The 23,781-nt window shown below is 55.2% G+C and overlaps 1 long non-coding RNA gene across 1 annotated transcript; it reads left to right on the top strand.

The window, feature by feature from the left end:
• Positions 1-2,053: 2,053 nt before the first annotated feature.
• Positions 2,054-13,195, top strand: LOC119145496. Its single transcript, XR_005103430.1, has 3 exons — positions 2,054-2,438; positions 10,767-11,014; positions 13,096-13,195. It is a non-coding gene; the product is annotated as an uncharacterized LOC119145496 (long non-coding RNA).
• Positions 13,196-23,781: the final 10,586 nt, after the last annotated feature.

Consider the following 23,781-nt stretch of genomic DNA (forward strand, 5'->3'; position numbering starts at 1 on the left):
GCGCTGCCCTCTCGTGGAACCGCGCTGCGTCCCGGCGGGGCCGGGCGGGGACCCCCCGGGGACCTGGGCATCCCTCCGGCGGCCGGTACAGCACGCCCGCCGGGGGGTTCAGCCCCTGGGCCGCGGGCTGCTGCCGGCTGCCCCCCCGGCTGTTGGGGATGGAGGGGCGGCGAATAAACCTCGAGGAAGGCAGCGCCCCCCGGCAGCGGGCAGCACGGCTCCGGCACCGGCTTCCAGGCGGCACGGAGGGCCGGAGGCTGCTGCGAGGCCGGGGTCATCGCTCGGGCTCTGGGGGTCTGCGAGTGCCCCCGCTCCGGGCCGCCGGTGTCCCCGCTCCGGGCCGCCGGTGTCCCCGCTCCGGGCCGCGAGTGCCCCCGCGCGGTGCCGGCTGCCGGCGCTCGGGATGGGGCCGGGGCGGCGGTGGCAGGAACAGACCCAAGAAGCCCTCTCGGGGGTGGTGCCGAGGCAGAAGGGTCCCCCCGGCGGGCTCCGCATCCCCGGGCAAGGAGGGAAGCGCGGCTGCCTGCCAGAGCCAGCGCTGCTGCTGCGGGACCGCAGGGCAGGTAGCTCAGGGCATCCCTGCCCTCAGCTCCCGGATGAGTTTGTAACATCTGGGCTATAATTTTCCAGCTTTGGAGTAGAAGGGCTGCTGGAAAAATGACTATCAAAATCATTCAGCTGGCCCTTAAAAGAGGGGGAACCAGGTTTTGCACAAATTAAAAAAAAAAAAAAAAAAAAAAGATTGCTGGCTTTTCTGTTGTGCTGTTCCAGCACTCTCCAACTTAACACCGAGACAGGAGAAAGGAGTGAGGAAGAACCCTGTACCAGACGTACGGCTTTTGCCATCCCTGTGAAAATCCAACCTAATCTGGACAATGCTAAAGCTTTATATATATATATACATAAGTATATATATATGTAATCTCATTCCACAGCTGTAGAGTTGAGGTTTTGCAGAATTTTAATAATTAAAAAGCCTTCAACTTGAAGCGACACCACATGCATTCCACCCCAAGTTAAATAGGGCTTTCCAGAAAGTGCAGGTGTGGGTGATTGCAGGGCAGAGCTCACGGCAAAGGGCGCGCAGGGGGTGACGTGGGAGCGAAGGGCGGGACGGTGGGACCAGCCACTGTGATCGGTGGCCAGGGGAAGCCCTGCCTGTCCGCAGGCTCTGCTGTGAGAAAGCTGCAGGGGAGGGAGAGGGTGGAGGAGGCTGAGCTTCAGGCTGGGGAAGCCAACCCTTCCTCAGCCTGTTCCCAGACGCTGGAGTGGCAGCCAAGGCTTCCCAGTGATGTTCAGTGGCATGTCCCTTCTGCAGGGCATGGGAGAGCCAGCAGGATGCGAAGGGAGGTGAGCAACGGTCCTTGTTCGAGCCTCCTGCCCGCCTCCCTGCTAGGCACAGTGCGCCCAGCACTGGGACAGGTAAGCTCAGGATGCTCACCTCCAAATGGCAGGGCGAGTGCGTAGTCTGAAGGTCTGGGCTGCTGCCCCTGGGGCTGGGGAAGGGGCTGCTCTTGTTCCCCTTGCACTGAGCTGTTAGCGTGCCAGGCCTGCCATGCCGTGTGCTGGTTAAAAGGCTGGTGGCATGGCCAGCGGCCCTGGCTGTGGTGCAGTCCAGGAGGGTAATGGGTATTGGATTGCTCCCTTAGGTCTGTTCTTGAACCTAATCCTCATTAGACTGAAACCCATTCCAATTAAGACCGGCTGGGCTCCTCCTTTGTCTTTCTTTTAATTGGACCGTTCCAGCTGCTAAATGGGCAGCTTAAGCATCCCAAAGACCCTGAGAAAAGCCTGGCACATCCCCTAATGGGGTTTGAAAGTGGAGAAATAACAGCATAATCAGTCTCTTCCTCTTTGTGTCAGCCCTTGATTCACACTGCCTGCCCCCCTCCCCTTCACACCCTTTCACTGAGTGGCTGCTGACAGATGGGAACAGGACCGCCATGTCAATGGGTTTTGTCGGGGGCTTTCATGGGCCCTGTTGCCATTCTCTGTCCCTCTTCTGCGTCTACTCTTGGCTTTTGTGCCAAGACTGGGAACAAGCTGGGAAATCTGAGCCTGTCCTGTAAATACCTGCCTCTGCTGGATCAGCTTAGGGCTTTAAGGACAAGACGGGGAGTACTTGGCACAGCTCTTTATCCCTTCCTCTGCTCTCCTTACTTTCCCTTCTCCATCTTCTCTTGTTCCTTTCTTTTTTGGCTATTTATATACTCCGTTTTTCTCTTTTATGCTCTTCATATTGCTCTATTTTCCCTGCACCTTTTTCCTCCATCAGCCTTCTGTTGTCTCCCTTCACTCTTGTTCTCCTTCCAGTGACTCCTTTGGTGGCCGTCACCGGTCAGCTTTTGGTTTGCCCAGACCTCTCCTCCCAGGTCCCTGTGCATCGCCGGGAGCTTGCAGAGGACGTGTGACCTGCTTCCAGGGGAGCCAAAACTGAGGTAATTGCTGGGCAAGCAGCTCCCGCACCTGCCTGCCCTGACACTTCTCATGCTTTTCTACCCCAGCGCCTGTATGTTTGGAGCAAGCAACTGGAGAAGTGCACACTTCTGTGCATACAGCTGATTTTTCACTGGGCAAACTGGTCCAAATCAAGGCCCTTCCATTTGTGGGGTCTGATGGGTTTGACCAAGCCCAGACTCAGAGCTCCCTCCAGTTTAAAATCCAGGAACTCTGCTTAAGCACCTGGGCAGGCCCACCTAGGTCTGGGCAGGCTGGTCTACCTGCACAGTGTCTGGTACCTGGGCAGGCAGCGGTCCACAGCAGCTGGGGTGCTGTGCTCCCTCTCCCACACAGGCCAGCCCAGAGGGGTATCCTTCATTACCAGTAGCTGGGATGGCTGGGGGCTTTCCCTTGTGCTGGCAGCAGCAGGGAAGTTCAACACTGAATTGATTTGAGGGAAGATATTTAAAGAGTTACTTGCTCTACCCATCAGTGTTAATAGTCAAGAGGGTGTCCTAGCCGGTTGCTGCCACTGGTGACTGCTGGGGAGGTGGGTTAAAGGCCCTGGGCATGACCCAAGACCTCCTGGGACAAAAAACGCTTTGATTCCATGTGTCAGTAAGTACAAATGGCTGAAGAGACCCTTCTCTTACCCCGGAGGCTCCTCTTGTGGCTGGAGGACCAGCTTGGCTCTTGGTACTGGGGACATCCTGGAGTACCTCTTGAGCTCCCTGCATGGGAAGGTGCCCTGGCTGGGGAGGCTCTTCACAGGGCTGTGCTTGGCCAGCTGACAGCTCCTGCCCTTACTCCTCTCCACCAGCCCCCTGGCCACACTTCCCCCTCCGGTTATTTGTGCTGGACTCAAAAAATGGGACAAAAGCCGGTGAGAGGCACCAGGTGTATGTCAATCCACTTAATGCAGACAGGTCACCTCCAGATTAATTTGCATTAATCCTGACTTCATGTCCTGGTTTTGGCTGGGCTAGAGTTAATTTTCTTCTTAGTAGCTGGTTCAGTGCTGTGTTTTTGATTTAGTATGGAAACAACATTGATAACGCACTGATGTTTTAGTTGTTAAGTAGGGCTTACTCTAAATCAAGGACTTTCCAGGTTTTCCATGCTCTGCCAGTGAGGAGGTGCACTAGAAGCCAGGAGGGAGCATAGCCAGAACAGCTGATCCAAACTAGCTGAAGGGCTATTCCATACCTTAGAAGGTCATACTCAGTATATAAACTGGGGAGAGTTGGCCGGGAGGGGCCGATTGCTGCTCAGGGACTGGCTGGGCATCAGTCAGCAGGGGGTGAGCGATTGTATTGTGCGTCACTTGGTTTTTTTACCCTTTGGGTTTTATTCCTCTCTCTCTCTCTCTCCTTTTCATTACAATTGTTGTTATTATTATTATTTTATTTCAATTATTAAATTCTTAATATCTCAACCCACAAATTCTACCCTTTTCCCAATTCTCCCCATCCTGCCAGGGTGCAGGGGAGCAAGCGAGTGGCTGTGTGGTACTTAGTTGCCAGCTGGGGTTAAACCATGACACTTCATCAAAGCTGCAACCCCCTTTTGCGCAAAGAGCTCTGGCGAGGGGAGATGGGGTAAATGTGTGCTAGTCAGGCTGGCTGGCTGTCTGACCCCGGGGCAGCTCTGCCTCTAGTCAGTCCTGAGGCAGCGAGAACTAGAGAAATCTTTCTTTTTGGAGTGTCCCCAAAGAAAGAATGCAGTTAGCATCTGTCTGGGAGCTGCAGCAAAGGTGTTTTGAGGGAAAAGTAAGAAAGCAGAGCAATACAAAAGCTGGACAGAGCTGTTCCGTGGATGCTCAGGTTGCTAAATGACAGAACCTCTTTGCAGCATCACAGGTGAAAGCAAAGGGAGCTCTTGGGGTCTGCGTGTGAGCTCTGCCTGGCTGGGGGTGCAGGGGACTGAAGCTCATTTATCATTTGCTCACCAGAATAGGTTTCCATCATCCCACCCACAACGGAGGAAGAAAAGTGAAATAAAGAGAAAACTGGCATAATTTTTAGCTTGTTTTAGGAAAACCTCTGCCCTTCTTAATTAAACTTTCTCTAGAAGTCGGATTTTTGTGTAGGTCTCCTCCACCATCTCTACCTCCTCCAGCATCTCCCTGAGCCTCCTCGCCCGCCTCCTCCCGAGTTTCCTCCCATCGTGGCTGACACTCCTCAGTCTGTCTGTGCTCTGCTGGGCTGATGCTTCTGCCTGTGATGGGACATTACATTTCAGACCTGACTGGAAGCAACCATGATGGCAGCGTGCAGTTTGTGCCTTCTTCCCACACGTCACCTCCCAGCTGCTGAAACCTGCCCTGTGTGTCCAACATGACGCTCATGCGTGAGCTAATCGTGTGCTCAGGTGTGCGCTAACAGAGCACTCCTGCATGAATAATTGGTCAGTCATGCAGGTAGTAATCAGGTGCTCATGCAAGAGCTGATTGGGTGCTCATGCATGGTGTAATTGGGCACCCAGGCATGATGCTACCAAGCGCTCATGCATAAATTAATTGGGTGCTCAGGTGTGATGCAAATGTTCGCTCATACATGTTCTAATTGGGAGCTCAGGCATGAGCAAACAGCTCATATGTGAATTTATTGGGTGCTCATGTGTGACGTAATTGAGCAATCAAACATAAATTAATTGGGTGTTCTTGCATGAAACTGATCAGGTGCTGTGTGTGTACTAATTGGGACCTCATGCATAAATTAGCGGGGCAGTCATGCATGAACATGTGCGGCTTTCATGCATGTACAAAATGGGTGCTCATGCATGGACTGATTGGTTGCTCATGTGTAAAGGAATCAGTCTGAGAGGCCACCTGGGCACGCTGTGCTCATGTTGGGCATGCCGGGAGTTGTGGTTCTTTCCCGTGGCAGCTGGAGCAGAGGTGCCCAGGGGTGGATGGAGTGGGTGGGGGCCACCTCTACAGATGTTTCCCCCCCCCCTTAGGTTCTCCTCTGTGGGTGCCCACAAGCTCTTAAAGGCAGGGGAGGGTGCACAGCATGCAGGAGATTTCAGCCCCCAAAGCAGCAGCTGGTCAAGCTTCGAGCAACAATTCCCAAGCGGGGCTTGAGCCATGCCCTGGATGCCCGACACCATGGCACACGCCTGAGCCTGTGCGTGTGATGGGGAAGTCCCATCTCAGCTGTAAGTTTGGGCATCGCTTCTTCATTAGTAGACACATAAACAAACTCCTGTGTATGCAGAATGTACCAGTCACCATTAATGACCGCTGTATTCAGGCATCTGTTATTAAAAATGTTCTCTACAGAAACACACAAGTATGGATGAAGGCTAAATCAGGCGTGTCTCTACTGCTCTCTTCTAATCTTACCCCTGTGCATGCACATACCAATGAATTTGAATTCGCTGTGGCCACAGCCATACCAAGGTGTCCTGCTGCTGTTCTACAAACATGAGCTGCACTAGAGCTGTGCCCACCTCTTGGTGTGGGCTGCTGTATGGTGATAAGACTGCACAGGCACTTCAACACACTGGGACTTGGGGGGATGCAAAATAAAAACCAGTAAAAGACACTTAATTAATGTAGAATTAATGTCCTTTCTGGCTTTCCCTGTTTCCAGGCAGGGCCCTGGATTTGCCTGCATGACAGCCACTTGGTTACTGCTGCTGCGGTTACTCAAGCTAGCTGCTTCAGAACTCGTGTAGGGCTGCGCAGGGGTCTGTAGTCTCTGTCCATTTGCGAACCTTTCAATATTTTCCAGAGTAGAGGGACGCCCTTTCACATCTTTCATGTATGATGTGACCTGCTCCTAGTCTTTGGGCTCCCGGAAGCCTGACCTGTCTTTTCCTCTACATGCAGAGATATGGAGGGACTCACTGTCCATAGCTGTGAGGCCATGAGGGGTAAGAGACCTTGCAGGAGCCCGGACTCCGACTGCCACTCACAGCCAGCATGTGCTGAAACTTTCACTCCCGCTGCTAGCTGTTCATTTGCAAGAGCATCTTGGGCTCAGCAGTGGCTGTATGCCTCCCACTGGCTAGTCTTCCCAAAAGATCACAGATCATAGCATATGGGCATTTTAATGACTTCCCATCACAGCTGTATCACGCAGCACTGGAAATACTATGCAGCTTACTCTGCACCACTTACAGAAAAAAGGAAGAGCCTAGTTTATCTGTATGTAACACTGCCAGTGTGTGTCAGTCCCTCCCAGCTCCTTATAGGCGCAAACTCCACCTCCCTTTCCTTCCCCCTCCCAACAGGTCATATGTACCAGGGGGCTCTTTTCTCTTCCATATGGTGTCAAGCCCACCTTGGGCCAGAGACCCTGGGAGAGCGCCTGGCAGACAGCTGGGAACAGAGGGAAAACAGCAGCCGCCACTACTGTAACTTGCAAAAGGCCACAGCAGGATGGGAGAGGGATGCAGCACCAGGAGCTGTCTCCCTGGAAACCGCAGTGTAGGAGACTTAATGAGGAGTGTCCCTCCCCTCCAACAGCTCTTTAATTCCTTCTTCATCTTTCTTTACAGCTGGGGGAGTGAAGAGCAGAGCAGTGGGGCAGGGTGTCCTTCTCAGCCCAGCCTATTGTGAGTTTATGACACCTAGCCTTCGAAAAGCACATTTTTAACCCAGCTGCCGCCGTAACTTATTGCAATGCCTTGTTATAGCTTGGGAGTGGAGGGGGAGGGACAAGAAAGGAGGTCATGCAAAGGGTGCTGTGTGTCCCAGAAGGGACCCTCAAAAAAGTCAGAGGGGGGAAAAGACGCGGGATCCCATCTCTTTCTCATTTGACTCTTCCCACAACTGCAGTATCTAAATTACGCATTCGAGACTGGGGCATCCAAAGGCATGCCAGGAACAGAGCAATGAGGCACCTTCCTATGTGCTGCCTAAAAGCGTGTATGTTCTTACACTCCGAAAGCATATTCAAACACAGGTGACTAATGGGGGGGGAGGGATAACAGCCCCAAGGTCCCCATGTCACCGCCACTGCTGTTGCCAGGGCGCTAGGTGAGACCCTGGAGGTTGAGCTCCCTGCCTGGCACAGTGCTCCAAAGGTGTCAACCCTGACAGACCGCAGCTGCACCCTGGGGTGCCCACTGCGTGTGCAGAAGCAGGTAGGCACCCTGCCCCAGGGCAAGAACAGCTGAAGAAAGCAAGCTCCATCCCAGACAGGAGGAGGCTCACAGGGTGCATTTTCCCCAGTGCTCATGTTGGTAGCAGATCCTTAGCAGCTGTGAAATAAAGCACTGGTGGGGTGTGCCCGCCTGCCCCCCCTGCTAGACATCCTGACCTCAGGGCTGGGCATCTGAACTCCCTCCTTGCCCTGACATGCCATTCTGCACCGCACATTCTTGCAGCAGGTAGGATGGAGGAAGCTGCATTTTAAATCCTGCTCTGAAGCTCTTAGATGCTGAAGCAAAAGCTCCTGCTGCCTCTCATGTGCATCAAAGCTTTAACCTCCTGCCCTTCCAGGGCAGCGTGCCCAGGCAGCCAGATTGCGTGGCTGCACAGACAGGCTGATGGTGCCCTTCTGTCCCTTGGCTTGGGGGAGAGATGCCGGTCCTGCCCTTTGGCTGTCACTTTGGTCCCTTCCAGATGCTGCACCATAAGAAAGGGGAATGGGCCACTGCTCCTGGCAACGATACCCCCTGCCTTCTGCAAGACATCTCCCCCCCGCAAAAATGGAGAGGAAAAACTAAAGTGAAGCAGTTGAGCCTCCAGGCAAATGAGCATCCCCCTGCCATCCTCTGGCTGGGGGTACCCACCTGCTGGTACCCACCTTGTACCCACATGTTGGGGACGGGGTACAAGCGGAGAACAACTGCATTGCCGTACAGTGCTGGCCATCCCCGTGTGAGGCCAGGGCAGGATGCTCGGCCTCATGACAGACTCCCAGGCTGCTGGTGTGAATGGAGAAAGCAAGGGAGCTGTCATGACAGCAGGGTCGGGGCTGCTGCTGTTGTGGCCCCAGTTAAAGGCTCGGCAGAGGCTTGGGTCCCTGGGTGAAAGGGCTTTTCTCCCTCCCCTTCCTCTCCGCCTTTGCTGTCTGGCTGCACAGGACAAATGTCAGTGCTGACCTCCGAGGCTGGAGAACAACCTCTCTTAAGCCCAGACGTGCTCCTCTGCTTTGTGGCCCCGGGCAGAGGAGCCTCGGAGGTGCCCGGGCGCTGGAGTGGGTGGGTGCTGGCAGAGAGCAGCCAGCCCCTCTGAGCGGGGAGAGGGATTGCTCCCCAGGAAAGGGTATCCCAAGGCATTCAGCCTTTTTCCTGGCAACGGAGCCACCTCTGCAGGGCAGCGCTCTCCTGCCCAGCCCTATCCCTTGCTACCTTCCTTTTTGTCCTTCCTCCCTTTTTGTTATTTGAGAAATGAATTTTTAAAAATGGAATCAGTTTTCCCTTTGGGGGGATTAGAGCCCTCAGCATTCAAGCTCCCAGAGCAGGAAACAGTGGCTTTTCTTCTGGTGCAACTTGGAAAGACATGGCTCTCTGTTCTCCCTGAAAGCCCCTCACACTGAATGACCCACAGCCCCTGAATGAAGTGCCTCTCAATTAAAAGTTTCCCATTGATGCTGGCTGAATGAGACCTTGCTGCGGAATTCACCATGGCTGAATGGCCTGGGCCTTCATCAAATATTAAGGGGCCAATAGATTTCCCACAATATTTGTACACCTTCCTTTGTGGGGATTTTTCCCTCCATTGAACCAGAAACCGTTAACACATCCGCTCCCGACGTGCCCCCTTCTGCTGCTCATTAGGGGCCATGGCAGGGCTGGCCGGTGCTGCCCGCCACCCCCGGGATGGGCCCGGGGAGGGCTAGCCGGGGGGGAGGACAGAAGCAGCCACCTGCTTGTATTCTTCCTCCGGTGAGGCCACGCCGAGCTTGAACGGAGCAGGCAGCGCCCCTCGCCAGCCTGGAGCCCTGGGCAAAATCCACCCCTGCCAGGGGTCACCTGGCTGGAGAGAGGGCTTCGGTGGCTCTCTCCTGGTGGTCCCAGGGACAGCGCAGGGAAAGGAGAGCCTCCCCTCCCGCTGCCCTTTCCCAGCACAAAGGAAAAGTGGTCTTAAGTCCAGGGCTCCCTTTTGCCCAGGGACAAAAGCTCTGGGACACTTTAACAGCAGCGAGGGCCTCGCTGACAGCTCTGATTGTTAAAGCACTGTGGCAGCAAGGCTGCCCCCCTCCTCCATTAATGATGCTAATTAGAAACCATGCAGGGCAGCTTCGTGGGGGTGGGGGTGAGGAGAGAGGGGTGGGCTCTGCATAATTTATTCTCACTTAATCTCATTAAGGGGGGAAAGAGAGAGAGAGAAGCAAGTGTGGGAATGCAGCACAGGGGAGGGGAGCTACTGCTTAGTCCTTTTACAGCATCTTTTTCTGCTGCGGGACTCAATGGAGCAAAGCGTCATCACCCCTGCTTCCCGGGTGGGGGAAAGAAGCGCAGAGGAGGGTAGCTGAGGTTGCACAGCAGGTCAGCGAGAGCTGGGATCTGAACCCAGCGTGTCTGTGCCTCCTTACACCTTCTCCCACTGCCATTTTCTCTTCCCACATTGCTCTGGAGAGTGGGATTGCCAGAGGGCTGGAGAGGCAAAGGTGTCACAGCTCCGCTGAGCTGGCCATCAAGCAGGGCAGAGATGGGCTGTGACCTTGCAGCAGCAGCAGCACTGGTTAAGCTCAGTTGCTTCAGGAAGGACTTGAAGAAACCACTGCCATGCTGTTATCAGCAGGTTATATAAGACAGAAAATGGGAAGTGTCTGTCCTTGCAGTACCCCTGAGACTCTCCCCATGTGCAGGTAGGACTTGCAGAGAGGCTCTGTGCACTTGCCCTGGTGCCAGAAGGCTGGCCTTGCCTTGCCTTGCCTTCACAGCCTGCTGGCTCGCAGCCTCAGACCGATAAGGATAGGAATAACCCCTTGATTTCCACCCTTCATGAAGCGTGGCATGGCCGCAGGCAGAAAGCCCCTGCCCCACCTGTGGGGTGACCTGTGGGCTGTGTGCCTGTGGGCTGACCAAGGGGCGCAAAGCATGCGGCTGTATGTTATACTTGAAGAAAATCTAGGGAAAGGACTTGTGGTGCCTGAGGTCACCTGTCAGCACCTTCAAACTGGCCCAGCTCTCATTAGCTCTCCTTTGAGAGCTCCTCACTGTTTTATTGCTGCTGCTGAGGAGCACTACAAAGCTATTTCGCAGCCAGCAGGATAATAATATTCATGTGTAGCTGCCCAGAGGGAAAGGACCCTCACGACTCCCAGGAAATATAGGCATTCTGTCATAAAGCAAAATGGTGGAATGGAGTAGTTTATTTTTGTCTTTTTCCTTTCCTTTTTCCCTTGTTTTTCACCTTCTCTAAGAAACTTCCTTCAGCTCTGTCTGCCCAGAAGAGCTATTTCCAAAGAAGAAACCAGAAGGAGGGAGACATAATGACCAGGCTCGGCACTGGCCTTGCTGCTGCTTGCCAGCTCAAGCATGAAGGGCCTGTGGAAATGAAAGAGCTTTTTACAAGGGCTCCATGGGAACGTGACCTGAAGAAATCTGTGACTGCTGCAAGCCGAGGGACAGGGGATGCAGGCTGTGACCTGGGAAGCTACAGTGTAACCAGGTATGGGTCAGAGGGATGTCCGCAGCTACGGCTCCATGGGGATGATGCTAACACCAGCCGCTGTCTGGGTACCACCAAGGTGTCAGCCCCATGATGTCTCTGGGGTGCTGGATCTTGGGTGGACGGGGTGTTCAGGAGCATCTCGTTGCACTGCCCCCACTCTAGACAGCGGGGATGGCTGGTGCATGGGCAGCATGGGGCCTTTCACACCCTGCGGCCAGTGTGCAGGGCTTGTGCTCACACCTGGGGACGTGGAGGGGTCTGACCCTCCTGGGGCTGAGGATAAAGGAAGGTGAGGATAACATTACTGTTCCTTGAGTCTGACTTCTGGGCTGTGGTGGGGGCTGTGAAAACCATATCCTGTTATCCTCTGGAGCAGAAAAAATTGCCATTCCTTCCCTCCACTGACCTGGAAATTGTTAACATGTTCCTGTGGCCTGTGGGTCAGCAGCAGCATTGCCTGGGTTGCCATGCTGCATTGTGCGGGGGGGAATTAGCCACCTGTTCCCCAGCCCTAATCCTGTGTGCTGGGCAAGGGCGGCCCCGCTCCGCTGGCTCCTCGCACCGTCTGCTCCACAGGCACAAAAAGGCCAGTTATCCTGGGAGCTGCCTTGCTTGAAGATCAAGGGGACAGAGGCTCCCACTGGGAGGGGGATCTGGGTGTGGGGAAGGGCACTGGAGGGGCGAGGGTTGCCTAGGGCAGGAGACCCGAACTACTTCAGCGGCTCTGTTTCCACCCAGGACTCACAAGCCCTTTGGCTGCACACGTCCGTGCTGTGGCTGGGTGATGTGGTGCTGGGTGCTATAGCCTGCTGCTCAGCTTGCTTTACACCTACTTCTTACACTGTTCAGGACTGCAGACCAGCAGCGGAGACTAAGCGTCGCCTGAAGCCACCCTCTCCCAGGTGTGGTTTGCCAGCAGGCACTGCTCAGCACCAGGCAGTCTATGTCACGGAGGGGGAGCAGGAATTCTCAGCACCATCAGTGCTGCATGCAGCATGGGAGCAGCTGTCCTTGAGTCCCGTCCTTCCAGAGCAAACGGTCAGAGGAAAGAAAGAAAGAAAGAGCAAAACAGTAACTTGGAGATGGAACTGCAAGCTCAGGCTCAGTGTGGCCCTCACCATTGATAACGAAAAACTGGGGACAAAACTCTAATACCCAGGATGGAGCGTTGGAAAGCAGGCATTCTTTATTTTTGGCACCAGATGCATGGGAGATAAGTTCCGCCCACTGCGCATCCTGACTTTGTTCACTGTTTATCTTTATATGGCCCACCTATACATATTAATCACATTTCTGAGAAAATATTAGCATATTCGTTACAGTTCCGTGAACTACTTATCACTACGCTCTTACTATGCATGTGTGGCCTAATGGGTCAGGGGTCCCCTGGTGGTCATTTGGGACATCTTCATCCTCCTCTTTGTCATCTTCCTCTTCTCATCCTTTATGACCTTCTCCTGGCCCTGTTTCAGCACTCTGGGCTCATGTCTTGGTTTCGGACTGGTGCTTAGCTACTTAGTAGCTAAGCTGTACAACACAGCGTTCTACTAGTAGCTGAACTACGTAACACAGTGTTGTACAGCTCGGCAATGCCATGGATACGTTAGCCACAGCATCTACAGTTAAGCATACGAGTAAAATTCCCCAGGTATCACCATCAGCTTTCCAGCCCTGTGCTTAGGGAGACAGCCTTTCCCTAAGGAATGAGCTGGGGAGTGGGTGCTGTCAGGAGCCTTCAAAACTTTAGTAGGATTGCAGGGGCCTTTTTCCTGGGATACTCCCAACAGGAGCTATGGCCAAGGCACAACTTTTGGGTGCAGGACTGTCTCCTGAGTTCTGAGCTTTTGAACTGGGTGTTTTGTTTTGGCTTTAGGTGGAAAGGAGGAACTGCATTCATACAGATTTCTGCCTAGAGGATTTCAGTGGAGCTGGATGGTGAGATCCCTTTAATGGGGCCAAATCCTTAGTCTATAACAAAAGGAAAGCTTGCAAACTGGCTACAGGTTCCAGCAAGAATATCTGTTATTTATCTGAGCTGCCTGCCTCCAGCCTGCTGCACGCATTTCTGTTCTCTGCAGGTCTCAGCAGCCAGCCTGCCCACATGGCTACAGGGAAGGAGGCTTTAAGCATCTTCTGAACCAGAGCCTTGGCAGCCCAAAGGACAAAGTGCAAAGGAAGGTGGGTAGCTGAGTAGAAAACAGGCAGTTCCTTCATGTGATAAAATGAGCTGTGAATTCCCCACAGCGTTTGACGCTGACCACAGAGGCATGAAGAACAAGCAGCCATAGCCCTGCTCAGTAAGTCAAACAGTAGCCCCAGCAGCACTCTCTGACTCTTTTCTGGACTGCCCTCTGCTCCCTGGGGAGCTCTGGAGCCATCCATATGGGCAGCATGTGCAATTTTTCATGCAATGTGCTCTGCATATGTCTCAAGCACTTAGAGGGAATGGTTCCGAAGCCAAGGGACAAAAAAAAAAGCCTGTGTTGAAAAAGCTTTAATCAGGCCTCATACTTCCCCACTTTGATGCGTTAGTCAGGCTAACCTTGGGCTATTTGATGCAGATGGGCTGAAGTTTTGAGAGATTAGACTTACAGTTTCTCAAAAGGCCCAAGGCTTTGTAAAATGGATATCCAGACTCCCAATGTGAGTGGAAGTTGTGAAGGAAAATGTCAGAGACATTTCAGTATCTCCATGCCAGTGCTCTGTTGCACCCACAAGTGAGACGGAGACTGGATGTCAGTTGCTGTGAGAAGTCACTGCATTTTGGAGGCTCTTAGAAGTACCTGCTCATTCCTCCCATGCTATGCACAGGCCAGCGAGAAGGGCCACCAGGGTACAGGGACAGCCACAACAACATCTGTGTGCGAGGGGCTGCCACAGCTGCCGCAGTGCCTGTGAAAGCGCCCTGTGGCTCCATCTGGTTTGGGGACAATCCTGGTTCTTATGGAAACACATGGCTGACATCTGGGGAAACAGGAAACGGCGGCAAGTGTTGCCCCAGCAACGGCGTGTCCCTCCGTCTGGTCCCCCACTGGGAGAGCCATGGGATCGGCAGCTCGCAGCTCGGGGAATTCAAAGTACAAGACCAAGGCGACTGATTGATGGGTCGGGTTCAATGGGGAGGGATATGATTAATAAGTGTTATGGCCCCATTGTTCCTGCTGTGTGGCTGTCAGTGCCGGTTAGCTCTGACGGACGCTTTGATGACTCTATGCCCATGAGCAAGCCACTGACTTGATGAATCTCAGCCAGCAGAATAATATTTGCTATGAACCCCTTCTGCCTCCCTTGGACAATAGCGGGGCCAGCCCGCATTGTGCAGGGTGTGGGATCTGGGTTGGGTACTAAGGCTGGATTTTTCTCCAGCACAGCAGTTTGGCAGCACCCGCCTCTTTCCATCACATCGCCCCCCTTAGGGGACTGTGGTCCCTCATCATAGTTGGCAGCTGGCTGTGCCAGGGAAGGAGAGAAGGATACGAAATTGTGGCTCATTCTTAGGCTTTCTTAGAAACGTGAACACAGGGGCTTTCAGACTGGAATGTCACCATGGTCTGGAACCGGCAGCAAAGTAGTACTTTGTGCCAAACGTTTGTGTTTTGCAACCCAGTATGTTTTCTTTAGGCACTGTGCACCCTGGCAAGCGGCAGGCACATGCTATGACCATGTCTTGTGAGCTGTGCTTTAGCGAGCTCTGCCGTTGGCTCACTCTGGATGTGCGGGACAGTCATGTACCTGCCCCGTGCCTTGACCACCCTGTAGCACTTGGGCCGCTCAGGGGTCCTGGGCACTCTGTGGGACAGCAGAGTGCTGGGACTGGATCCTGCCTCCCCACCGACGGCTGCTGCAGCCTGGCTCATCCTTGCTAAAGCTGCCCTGGGACAAGTGGTATCTGCGGCAGCAGGAACCTTCTCCCCAGAGCGCTGTCCTGCTGTTCGGGACAAAATGGTTTGTGAACGCAGAGCTGGGCCGCGTTCTCCTGCTGCTCCGACCCGGACGAAGCCAGCTCTCTCCCGCCACGCAGCAGCGAGCTGGTGTGGGAGCGCAGCAGGAGGGGATGCTCAGCCAGAGCTGCCCCAACACGCTCGGTCCAGTGCGGCTCCTTGTCACCACCAGCCCGGCCCCTGCCGGCTGGCTGTCCGTTCTGATGTTTTAATAAGGTCTCTGCCGCCGAGGGCGAGCTAACGCTGGGGCTCCGTGCACGCAAAAGGCGACGAAGTTTGTTTTCGAGCCGCTCGTGCTCAGGCTGAGGACCAGACGCGTGAGCCCCCGCCGCGCGCGCTGGCCACGGCCCCGGCCGCTCCGAGGGGCTGCAACGAGCCCCGGCAAGCCCCGGCCCGGGGGCAGCGCGGCACCGGCCCCACGGCACGGCACGGCACCGCGGGCCGCTCGTGCCCCCTGCCGGCCCCGGCCCGCGGCTGGGCCCCGCCGTGCGAGCCCCGGGCGGCGGAGGGGCGCGATCGGGCGGCGGCACCGGGCGCCCCGGCCTGGCAGGAGGAGGCGCCGGGCTCAGCCCTGGCCGCGCTGCCGATGCCGGGCTGCGCTCGGGACCGGGCCCCCCGCTGCAAGGGGACACTGAGGGGCTGGAGCGTGTCCAGAGCCGGGCAGGGGGCTGGGGCACAGGGCTGACGGGGCGCAGCTGGGGAGAGTCAACCTGGGGAGGAGGGGGCTCGGGGGGACCTTCTCGCTCTCCACAGCTGCCTGACAGGAGGGTGTAGCGAGGTGGGGTCGGTCCCTTCTCCCAGGTAACAAGCGACAGGACAAGAGGAAACGCCTCGAGTTGCACCAGGGCAGGTTTAGATTGGGGATTAGGAGAAAATTCACTGAAAGGGTGTCCAGCACGGAACAGGTGCCCAGGGAGGTGGTGGCATCAACGTCCCTGGGGTGTTTAAAAAATGCAGAGATGCAGTGCTTGGGGGTGGCTTAGCGGTGGTCTGGGCAGTGCTGGCTCAACGGTTGGATTTGATGATCTCAAAGGTCTTTTCCAACCTGAATGATTCTGTGATCCGGGGTGCTCCGCCGGAGCCCGCAGGGAGCCGGCAAGCGCTGAAAAGGTGACGGTACAGAGCGGTGTCTCTGCCGGGGGAGCGGGGCAGCTCGCGCCCATCGCCCGCGGGAAGCCCCCCGGCCCGAGCCGCCCCTTCCCCGAGCCGGGCTCCCCGAGCCGCCCCTTCCCCTCGGCCGCCCCTTCCCCCCGAGCCGCCCCTTCCCCGAGCCGGGCTCCCCGAGCCGCCCCTTCCCCGAGCCGGGCTCCCCGAGCCGCCCCTTCCCCCCGGCCGCCCCTTCCCCCCGAGCCGCCCCTTCCCCGAGCCGGGCTCCCCGAGCCGCCCCTTCCCCTCGGCCGCCCCTTCCCCGCGAGCCGCCCCTTCCCCGAGCCGGGCTCCCCGAGCCGCCCCTTCCCCCCCGGCCGCCCCTTCCCCGGCCGGCGCGGGCGCTGCAGACCTCGGGCCGAGCACCGCAGCGTGCCCAGCGCCCCCCACCCGCGCCGCCCCTCGGGCCCGCCGCGTCCGCCCCGTCGGGCGGCCGGTGCCGGGCAGGTGCCGCCGGGCCCGGGGCTGCCGCGGGGTGCGGGCCCGCTGCCGGTCTGCGCTGCAGCGCAGCTTTCATCCACGAGAGGCCACTTTCCTCTAGCGTTTGCTGCGGCGGGGACAGCCTGCCCCAGCCGGGGGAGGGCTGGAAGAGGGACTTGCGCTCGCTTGGGCACATGAGCAGAGGGGCCGCCCATCCCAGGCTTGGGGCTGGATGCCTCTTCCAGTACGTGGCTGGCTGCGCTTTTCTGCCTAAGCCCAGCTCCTTCCCAGCTTTTCTCCGCTGCTTCATACAAGCAAGACAACAATCGGTAAGAAACCACGGTGGCGTTTCTGTTGGGACTGTACCTCCTGCCTGGCTTGCTTAGGTGACACCTGCCTTGCAGGGCACCTGAGAATGCCAGGTGGGACCAGAGAAGCAGCAGAACAGACTGGTCTCGGGGTTGCATCCCATCTCCAATGCTGATGATGCCTCTACCCATGTCTTCTCCTGTCCAGGCAGCAGCAGGTCACACTTCCCACCATGCCTTGTAAGGATAAACCTACAGGAGGGCAACTTGGTCACCTCAGCGCTCCAAGCCTGTTAACAATGTGGCTCTGTGCCTGGGGGTGCTAAAGGGCAAAGAAGGGCTTTCAGTGGGGGACCAAAAGTTTGAGTGGGAACACATCAAAGCGTCAGGGCCACCCATGGCCATCGGCTGCCTGGCAGCTGCAGGGTCAGCTCTTGGCAAGGAGACAGGCTGGTTAATTGGAAAGGCAAATGGCCCAGGGCCCTGTGAGCTTCATCTCACTCACAAAGGGATACTCTGCACTGTCTCTGTCTTCCAGCCATGCAGCTGGATGACAGCCCAGAAAGGCTCACCCTAGCACAGGGTGCTAGAGCTGGAAAAGCCACCTCCTGTCTGCAGGAAGGGAGCAGGACTGGGTGCTACGTGAGGGGCTGTGCCGTTCTCTCCTGGCAGCCAGAGCCAGAGGAACAAGGCAGTGCAATGCCAGCGTTACTCTAATGTCTGGGTCTTGTCAGCCCAAAGCAAGACCACGGTAAGAATTGCCAAGCCGCCTCGTTGCACCTGGTCTCACCTGCCCCTGAGAAGACCTGCCTACAGTGCTGGAGGAAGATCTGAGCCACTTGTGCTTGCCATGGGCTTTGCTTTCAGGGAAGAGGCTGAGACTCTCTTAAATGCCTTTCACGGCTGCTGCTGCTCTGTGGTGACCTGTGGCAGGTTGTCTATTTGGGAGATCCTGCTCTGGAGCAGAAGGAGGTCGGGCTGGTGCTCATGTTGTGGTAGAGCACAATAGTCCTGTCCTCCTGGCTCCTCCCTTCTCCTCTCCTGAGTTTCCCCCTGTGCCAGCATGTTAATTACTTAGGACCTGATTTCCTTGTTTCTGTCACAGGGGCTGCATAGCAATAGCCAGTCAATAACTCAATCAGTATGAGTAATATTTAAGTACTGCATCTTGGCGCTGTTATTGTTTCCCACTTGGTAAAGGTTTATGGCATTTCATTTCATAGAAGCTTTCCTGCTGCCAAAGCCTCAAGCCAGCCTTTTACTTTAGCTGTATTAATTCTCCTGGGTCAGCCCTGCTTATATTGTGTTTTTAATTGAACATTCTTTTCCTGTCTCACTTTTGCAAATTCAGCCTTGATTTTCTTCCAGTCTTGCAAGGAAGGAAAAGAATGAATATGGTATTGGCTGACCCAGGAATAGCACTTGTGAGAGGGACTCACCGTCAGCAGAACCAGCTCCCTGGCCAGGAGAGGAACGAAGTGGAAGGCCTTGATGAAAACAAGTCGGAGAGATGTGAGGGAGACTTCACTTGGAGAGAGCTTTGTCTCCTCTGGCCCAGACAGAGGCAGACTCATGCCAAGGCCTCTGCCCTCAGGTCCCAGGGTGCTGGAGTTACATTTGCTTTTGTTACAGCGACCTGTCCTGTCTGGCCGCAGCAGGCAAGCAGCACACTTTCCTTCTGATCCCCAACCCAGGACCACCACTGGGATCAGTTTCATTTTGAAGCATCTCCTTTGGCTTTGGCAGTGTGTCGCCACACTAGTGGGAGGTGAGGGGAGAGGGATGCTGCTTCCAGACCCCGCAGTCTTCTTGTTCTTTCCTGCTGGTGCGGCTGGAGTGGACCAGACCGCCCAAGCTGGGAGAAAAGCACAGCTCAGGAGGAAAGATTGGCTTGGCTTCAAACTGGTTCTGACTGGAATGGTGCTCTGGCTTGAGGTGAAGCAGGTCTTTTAAAAGCAGGAAACAGTGATGTGAGAGGATTTCTAAGGCCTGAGACTTGTGAGTCTGTTTCGGTGCAGGGGCTAGCACCAGCAAGCCTGATTTGGCCATGCTTGCTACAATAAGTGTAAGTAAATGAAGAATAGTGCCTTGCCAGGGAGAAGCGGATGGGTTATGCCAGCCTTTCTCAGACTGAGGTCAGCCCTGCTATTGCTTCCCTTGTAGCTATCAACATCCATGAGGGAGACATCTCCCACTTGCTGTAGAGATATCCAGGGCACTAATCGTTTCCAAAAGTGGATTTGACCAACTGAATTATAAAGCCAAAATCGAGTAGGTTGCTTGCAACAAATCCTGCTTGACTAGACCATAAGTAAGCCCTGGGCAAACCTCTGGTCCCAGGCCCGAGCTTTGATTTGAATTTCTAAACCAAGAGCAACAAGACTAATTAGCTTCCCTTACCTCCCCCCACCCCCCCACCCCCCTCAAAGCCTCTGGACATAAGACTTCTGGCCCTGGTCCATTTCCACACTATTTGGGCATGTTTTGCTTTAGTTTTAACTTATTGACAATCCAGTAAATAAGACAGGGTCAGCCCCAATTCCGACAGCTCTGCAACACAGCTTCTTATTTCTAACGCTCTTTACAGCTCTGGCAGGGGACAAGAAGAGCCAGGAGCCCTCCTTTCACGGGGGCACAACTCGGGCAGCTTCAGTCAGCTTCTCCAGCCCCAACCACACCAGGTCTTGAAAATTTTATTCACTGAAAGGGTGGTCAAGCATTGGAACAGGCTGCCCAGGGAGGTGGTGCAATCGCCATCCCTGGAAGTGTTTAAAAAATGTGTAGATGCAGTGCTTGGGGACATGGTTCAGTGGTGGGCTTGGTAGTGCTGGGTTAACGGTTGGACTTGATAACCTCAAAGGTCTTTTTCATCCTAAATGATTCTGTGGTTCTGTGTTTACCAGGGCCTCCTTCCTGCCCAGATCTCCATCCTCACCATCTTCCAGCAGGGCCAAGCCATTGCTGGCAGAGGCTGCTGGCTTCCCTGTAGTGCCGGTGCAGTGTCCCCCTGCCTGCTGGGGACCCAGCCACTGCTTGGCCACCTGGGGTGTCAATGCACGCACTGTCCGGATGGCCTCCAGTTTGGGCAGCCGATAGCATGGGTGCATTATGCAGCCAGGACATGAGGAGCTGCTCAGTTTTAAGATCCTCACAGAGAGCTGTTCACCCTTGTAAGTGGCCTGGCTTCTCAGTGAGGATTATGTGTCTGAACAAGCCCTCAGCTCGGGAGCAGCTGTTTTCCAGCTATTGCCTAACAAAGAAAACTTATATGACTACAGGGAAAGAACAGGACTTGGTTTTTCTGTACCAGCCATCTGATCTGAGAGCAGCGCAGCTGGAGAACAACACTGCCTCAGCCCACTGAGGGGCTGAGTTGCTCCTTAGGTCAGTCACTCACACCCTGCCGCAAGCCTGGGCCAGGACCTGCAGCTCTGCACCACCCCACGCCGCAGGAGATGACAGTGGCCACGGAGGAGGGACCCATGCATGTGAATGTGAAGTGCCTTCTGCTTTGGTATCCTGTGCATTTGTCTCCCTGCCTGCCTTACCTGACTGCAAACGTTGCCAGGTTTTTCCCCTGACCTGAACGTTGCACCAGTCTGCCAGGAGCTGCCTCTGCTGTTAAAGAGCTAAAAGCCCAGCCTGCCTGTGGCTGCAAGATTTGGTTTGTTATGGTGGGGTCATTTCTTTCCCCTTGCACAGGCTTCATCCTTTCCTCTTCCTTTCTGCTTTTTTAACGAAACCAATTTCCCAAATGAAGTGCAATGGAGAGCAGACAGTCTGCAAGTGCCTGAGTCAGATGAGCCTAATGGATGAGGCAGCAATTCACTGAAGCACTTTGTTTAATTGAAAGGCTCTGCCTATTGCTGCCAAAGGGAGTCAGAATGTGGTTCCCCTGACAGGCCCTAAGTAGATGACACAATATATGGAGGCTCAGTCCCCAGCCCTGCTGCGTTTGGCTCCTTGACTCGCCCCCTGCTCCCTGCAGCAAGCTAAGTCGCCTTGGCAGCGAGGTGGTACCTTGCTTGGGGTCTTTTACTGCAGTGGTCCCATGGCCATGCATCCACCAGACAGGCTGTTACTCTGCCAGGCAGAGGGAGCTGCCTGCTTCCCCCCGCCCCAGGTGCAGCAGCTCCTGCAGCTGGAAGAGGCTTGCACCCTGCCGTGAAAAGGCTCTCCCTGCTGTGTGCTCTCCTCGCCTCAGACCGGGTTAGCAAAGAAAGTTGGAGGGGAAGGCATCTTTCTGGTTGGTGCTGTGCCTCAGACTTCCTTTATCATTCTGGGCCAGTCACTTAGTGCTGCCAACGCTTCCTAGACCAATAAGAGTACATATGACTGTGCAGTAGCTGCTTCATGGAGCAGTTGTGAAGATAAAGGTGTTAAGGGGAGCTCGGCTCTCAGGTACTGCAGCGTTGTGGGAGCAGCCATTGCTTTGGTCAGGCTGAATGCAGGGGTCTGCTGAAGCCCAGCCGGTGAGGTGTGTGGGGCAGCTGGTCGCTGTGGGTGCTGGGGAGAGGCATGATCTCTGCTGGGAGTGCTGTGTCCACCACTCCTGCTCCAACCTGGCACATCGCATGATGCTGACTCTCCCTTTTTGCTTGGGTGTGTGCACCTAATTTTTTGGTTGTCACTTCTCAACACCAGGCCTTCTATTTGGATTCAGCTCTTAGCAGTGCATCCGGCAGACAGGTTTGGGGAAAGGAGACTTCTGTAGAGTCCATTAGGTGCCAGGTGGGGAGGGTTACTTGGAGGGCAGGCTGCCTTCCTCCATCCCCTTTGACCACGTTGCTGGGTGCAGCCAGACCTTCAGCTGGCAATGGCTTGGCAATGCACCCCAGACGCAGCTGGGCTTTGCTGGAGGACTCAAAGCCTGGGCTGCTACAGTAATGAGGAGGGACTCCTACCATAAGCCTGCTCATCCCCTGGCCAGGAGGCAGACAGCAGCCTCAGCTCTCGGGTCTCCTGCTCCCTCTTCCTGTGCGACCTGAATTAAGACAGGAGATGTTAAACTGGGCATGGGTTCCTACAGCACAGGGCCTGCCCCAGCACGCTCAGCCCATGACCTGCAGAACCAAATAAATATTTGATGGAGAAGGATGTCAAGTGATGTTCAGGATCTTGCCCGATACGAAAGCCTAGTGCACCACAGGCAGAAGCAGGACACCCTTGCTGCCAATTGCCTGCAGCGATGAGAGGAGCTGCTTGGCAGCTCTCCCTTGGGTGCTCCACTGCCTGCTCTGCCTGCCCTGCCCACACCAGCCTGATGAGCCATCAAGGCTCACATAAAACTGTGGCATCTCCTTCACCCTTGCTCGATCAGGAAAAGGTAAGACAAAGAAGGGCAGTGACCTGCACTGCACCCAGGGCTGGGTGGCCTTGCTCTGCCTCAGCAGCATCCCTTCACTTAGCTGTGGCAGAGCAGGCAGCAAGAGGTTAACTCAGCCTGAGTCCCTGCTCCCTGTGTGCACAGAATAATGAATGCAGAGGAGAGCATTTGGGAGATTCAACTGAGGCAGGATCTCTCAGTGCTGGCTTCTCTCAGCTTGGCACCCAGAGGATGAAATATTTCCTGGTCATTCTATGTGTGCGTGCTAAGAAATTGATTTGCAGATAGAAGAAGAAATCTTTTAGAAGCTGATAGTTTCAATGTCTTTTTCTCTTTTTTTCCCCCCCTTTTTTTTTTCTTTCTTTCTTCTTTTCTTTTCCCTGTGCTAATGGCAACAGCAGCAGCTGCATTAACTGGTTTGGATAAAATTCAACACAAAAGCCTCTATCTCCCTGAGAGTCTGGCCCAATAAATCCTGCCTTTAACTATGAAATGGGTTTAGGCGAGTGTGAAACCACAAGCTGGGAGGACTGGGTCCCTCCCTGCCAGCCTGTGGGCATTCCAGCCTGGCAGCATCACTGGGCACTACACAGACCTTTTGTGAGAGGAGCCCAGTGGAGGGGAGCCGGGCAGCAGCTCCGGCCGCCAGCAGCTTTGAAGGGGTTGCCAAGGGCCCTCTAACAGAGTGCTAAAACCTTGGCTCCTCGCTCCTTGAAAAAGGGGGGAAAGGGAAAAGCCTGATCCCCGCATGCCCTGAATCTTAATGCCTTCTCTTTCAGCTTGAGTCCGGCTTCCCAGCACCCTCAATGTTTCCCATTAGAGGAGGGCTCCTGAAAGCTGGGTGCCTTTGTGGCATCTGCCAGTTCCGCCACCAGCGCTGGGGATGCCGGCCCAAGCCCGCAGCAGGGCACACGGGACAGCCGCTGCTGCCGCCCACCTCTCCTGCAGCCCTCGGCGCCCAGGATCGGTGGGAACCAGGGCTGCCCTGTCTGCGGGAGCTTCTGATTTTAAGGAGCTTGTTGCAGAAGGAAAATGGAATATTTCTCTCGGATGAGATTTTGCGGAAGAACAGGGCTGGGTTATTAGCAGTGTGTATCGTGTGTGTTTCTTGCAATAAAGGTTGAGCCAAATTTGACAGGGAGAGAGCTCTGATCTTGAAGAGAGTAACATCCTTCCAGCTGCCTTCACACGGAGTGGCCATCTGGGGGAAACCAGCTAGGAGATCTAAACCTAAATAGCTGCCCTGGCTCCTGGGGACACACTGTGGCAGCCCAGGGACCCCCACAGTGGGAGGTGGGCAAGATGAGAGCAGTGACTGGGTCCACCCAGTTTCAGCTGTGCAAAAACCCGTGTCCCTTACACAAGAATATGTGTCTCTGGTGTGAAAAAATGACCTGGTCTTTAAACCAGGAAAGGCTCTTTGTGTTTCACTCAGAATATTCTCCAGCCCCCCGTTGCTGTACCCGTAACTCCCGCGTCAAAGCCTGCCCCACAGCTCCTGCCAGCACTGCCCCAGGCATCATACTGGTGCCGTGGGACAGCCAGGGTCCATGAGCCTGGCACGGGGCCAGGTGCTGTCTCTGCATCGCCACCTGAGCGTTGGAGAGCTGAAATTTTTGCTTT

Source organism: Falco rusticolus, chromosome 3 (genome assembly GCF_015220075.1).
Source record: "Falco rusticolus isolate bFalRus1 chromosome 3, bFalRus1.pri, whole genome shotgun sequence".
Lineage (NCBI taxonomy): Eukaryota > Metazoa > Chordata > Aves > Falconiformes > Falconidae > Falco > Falco rusticolus.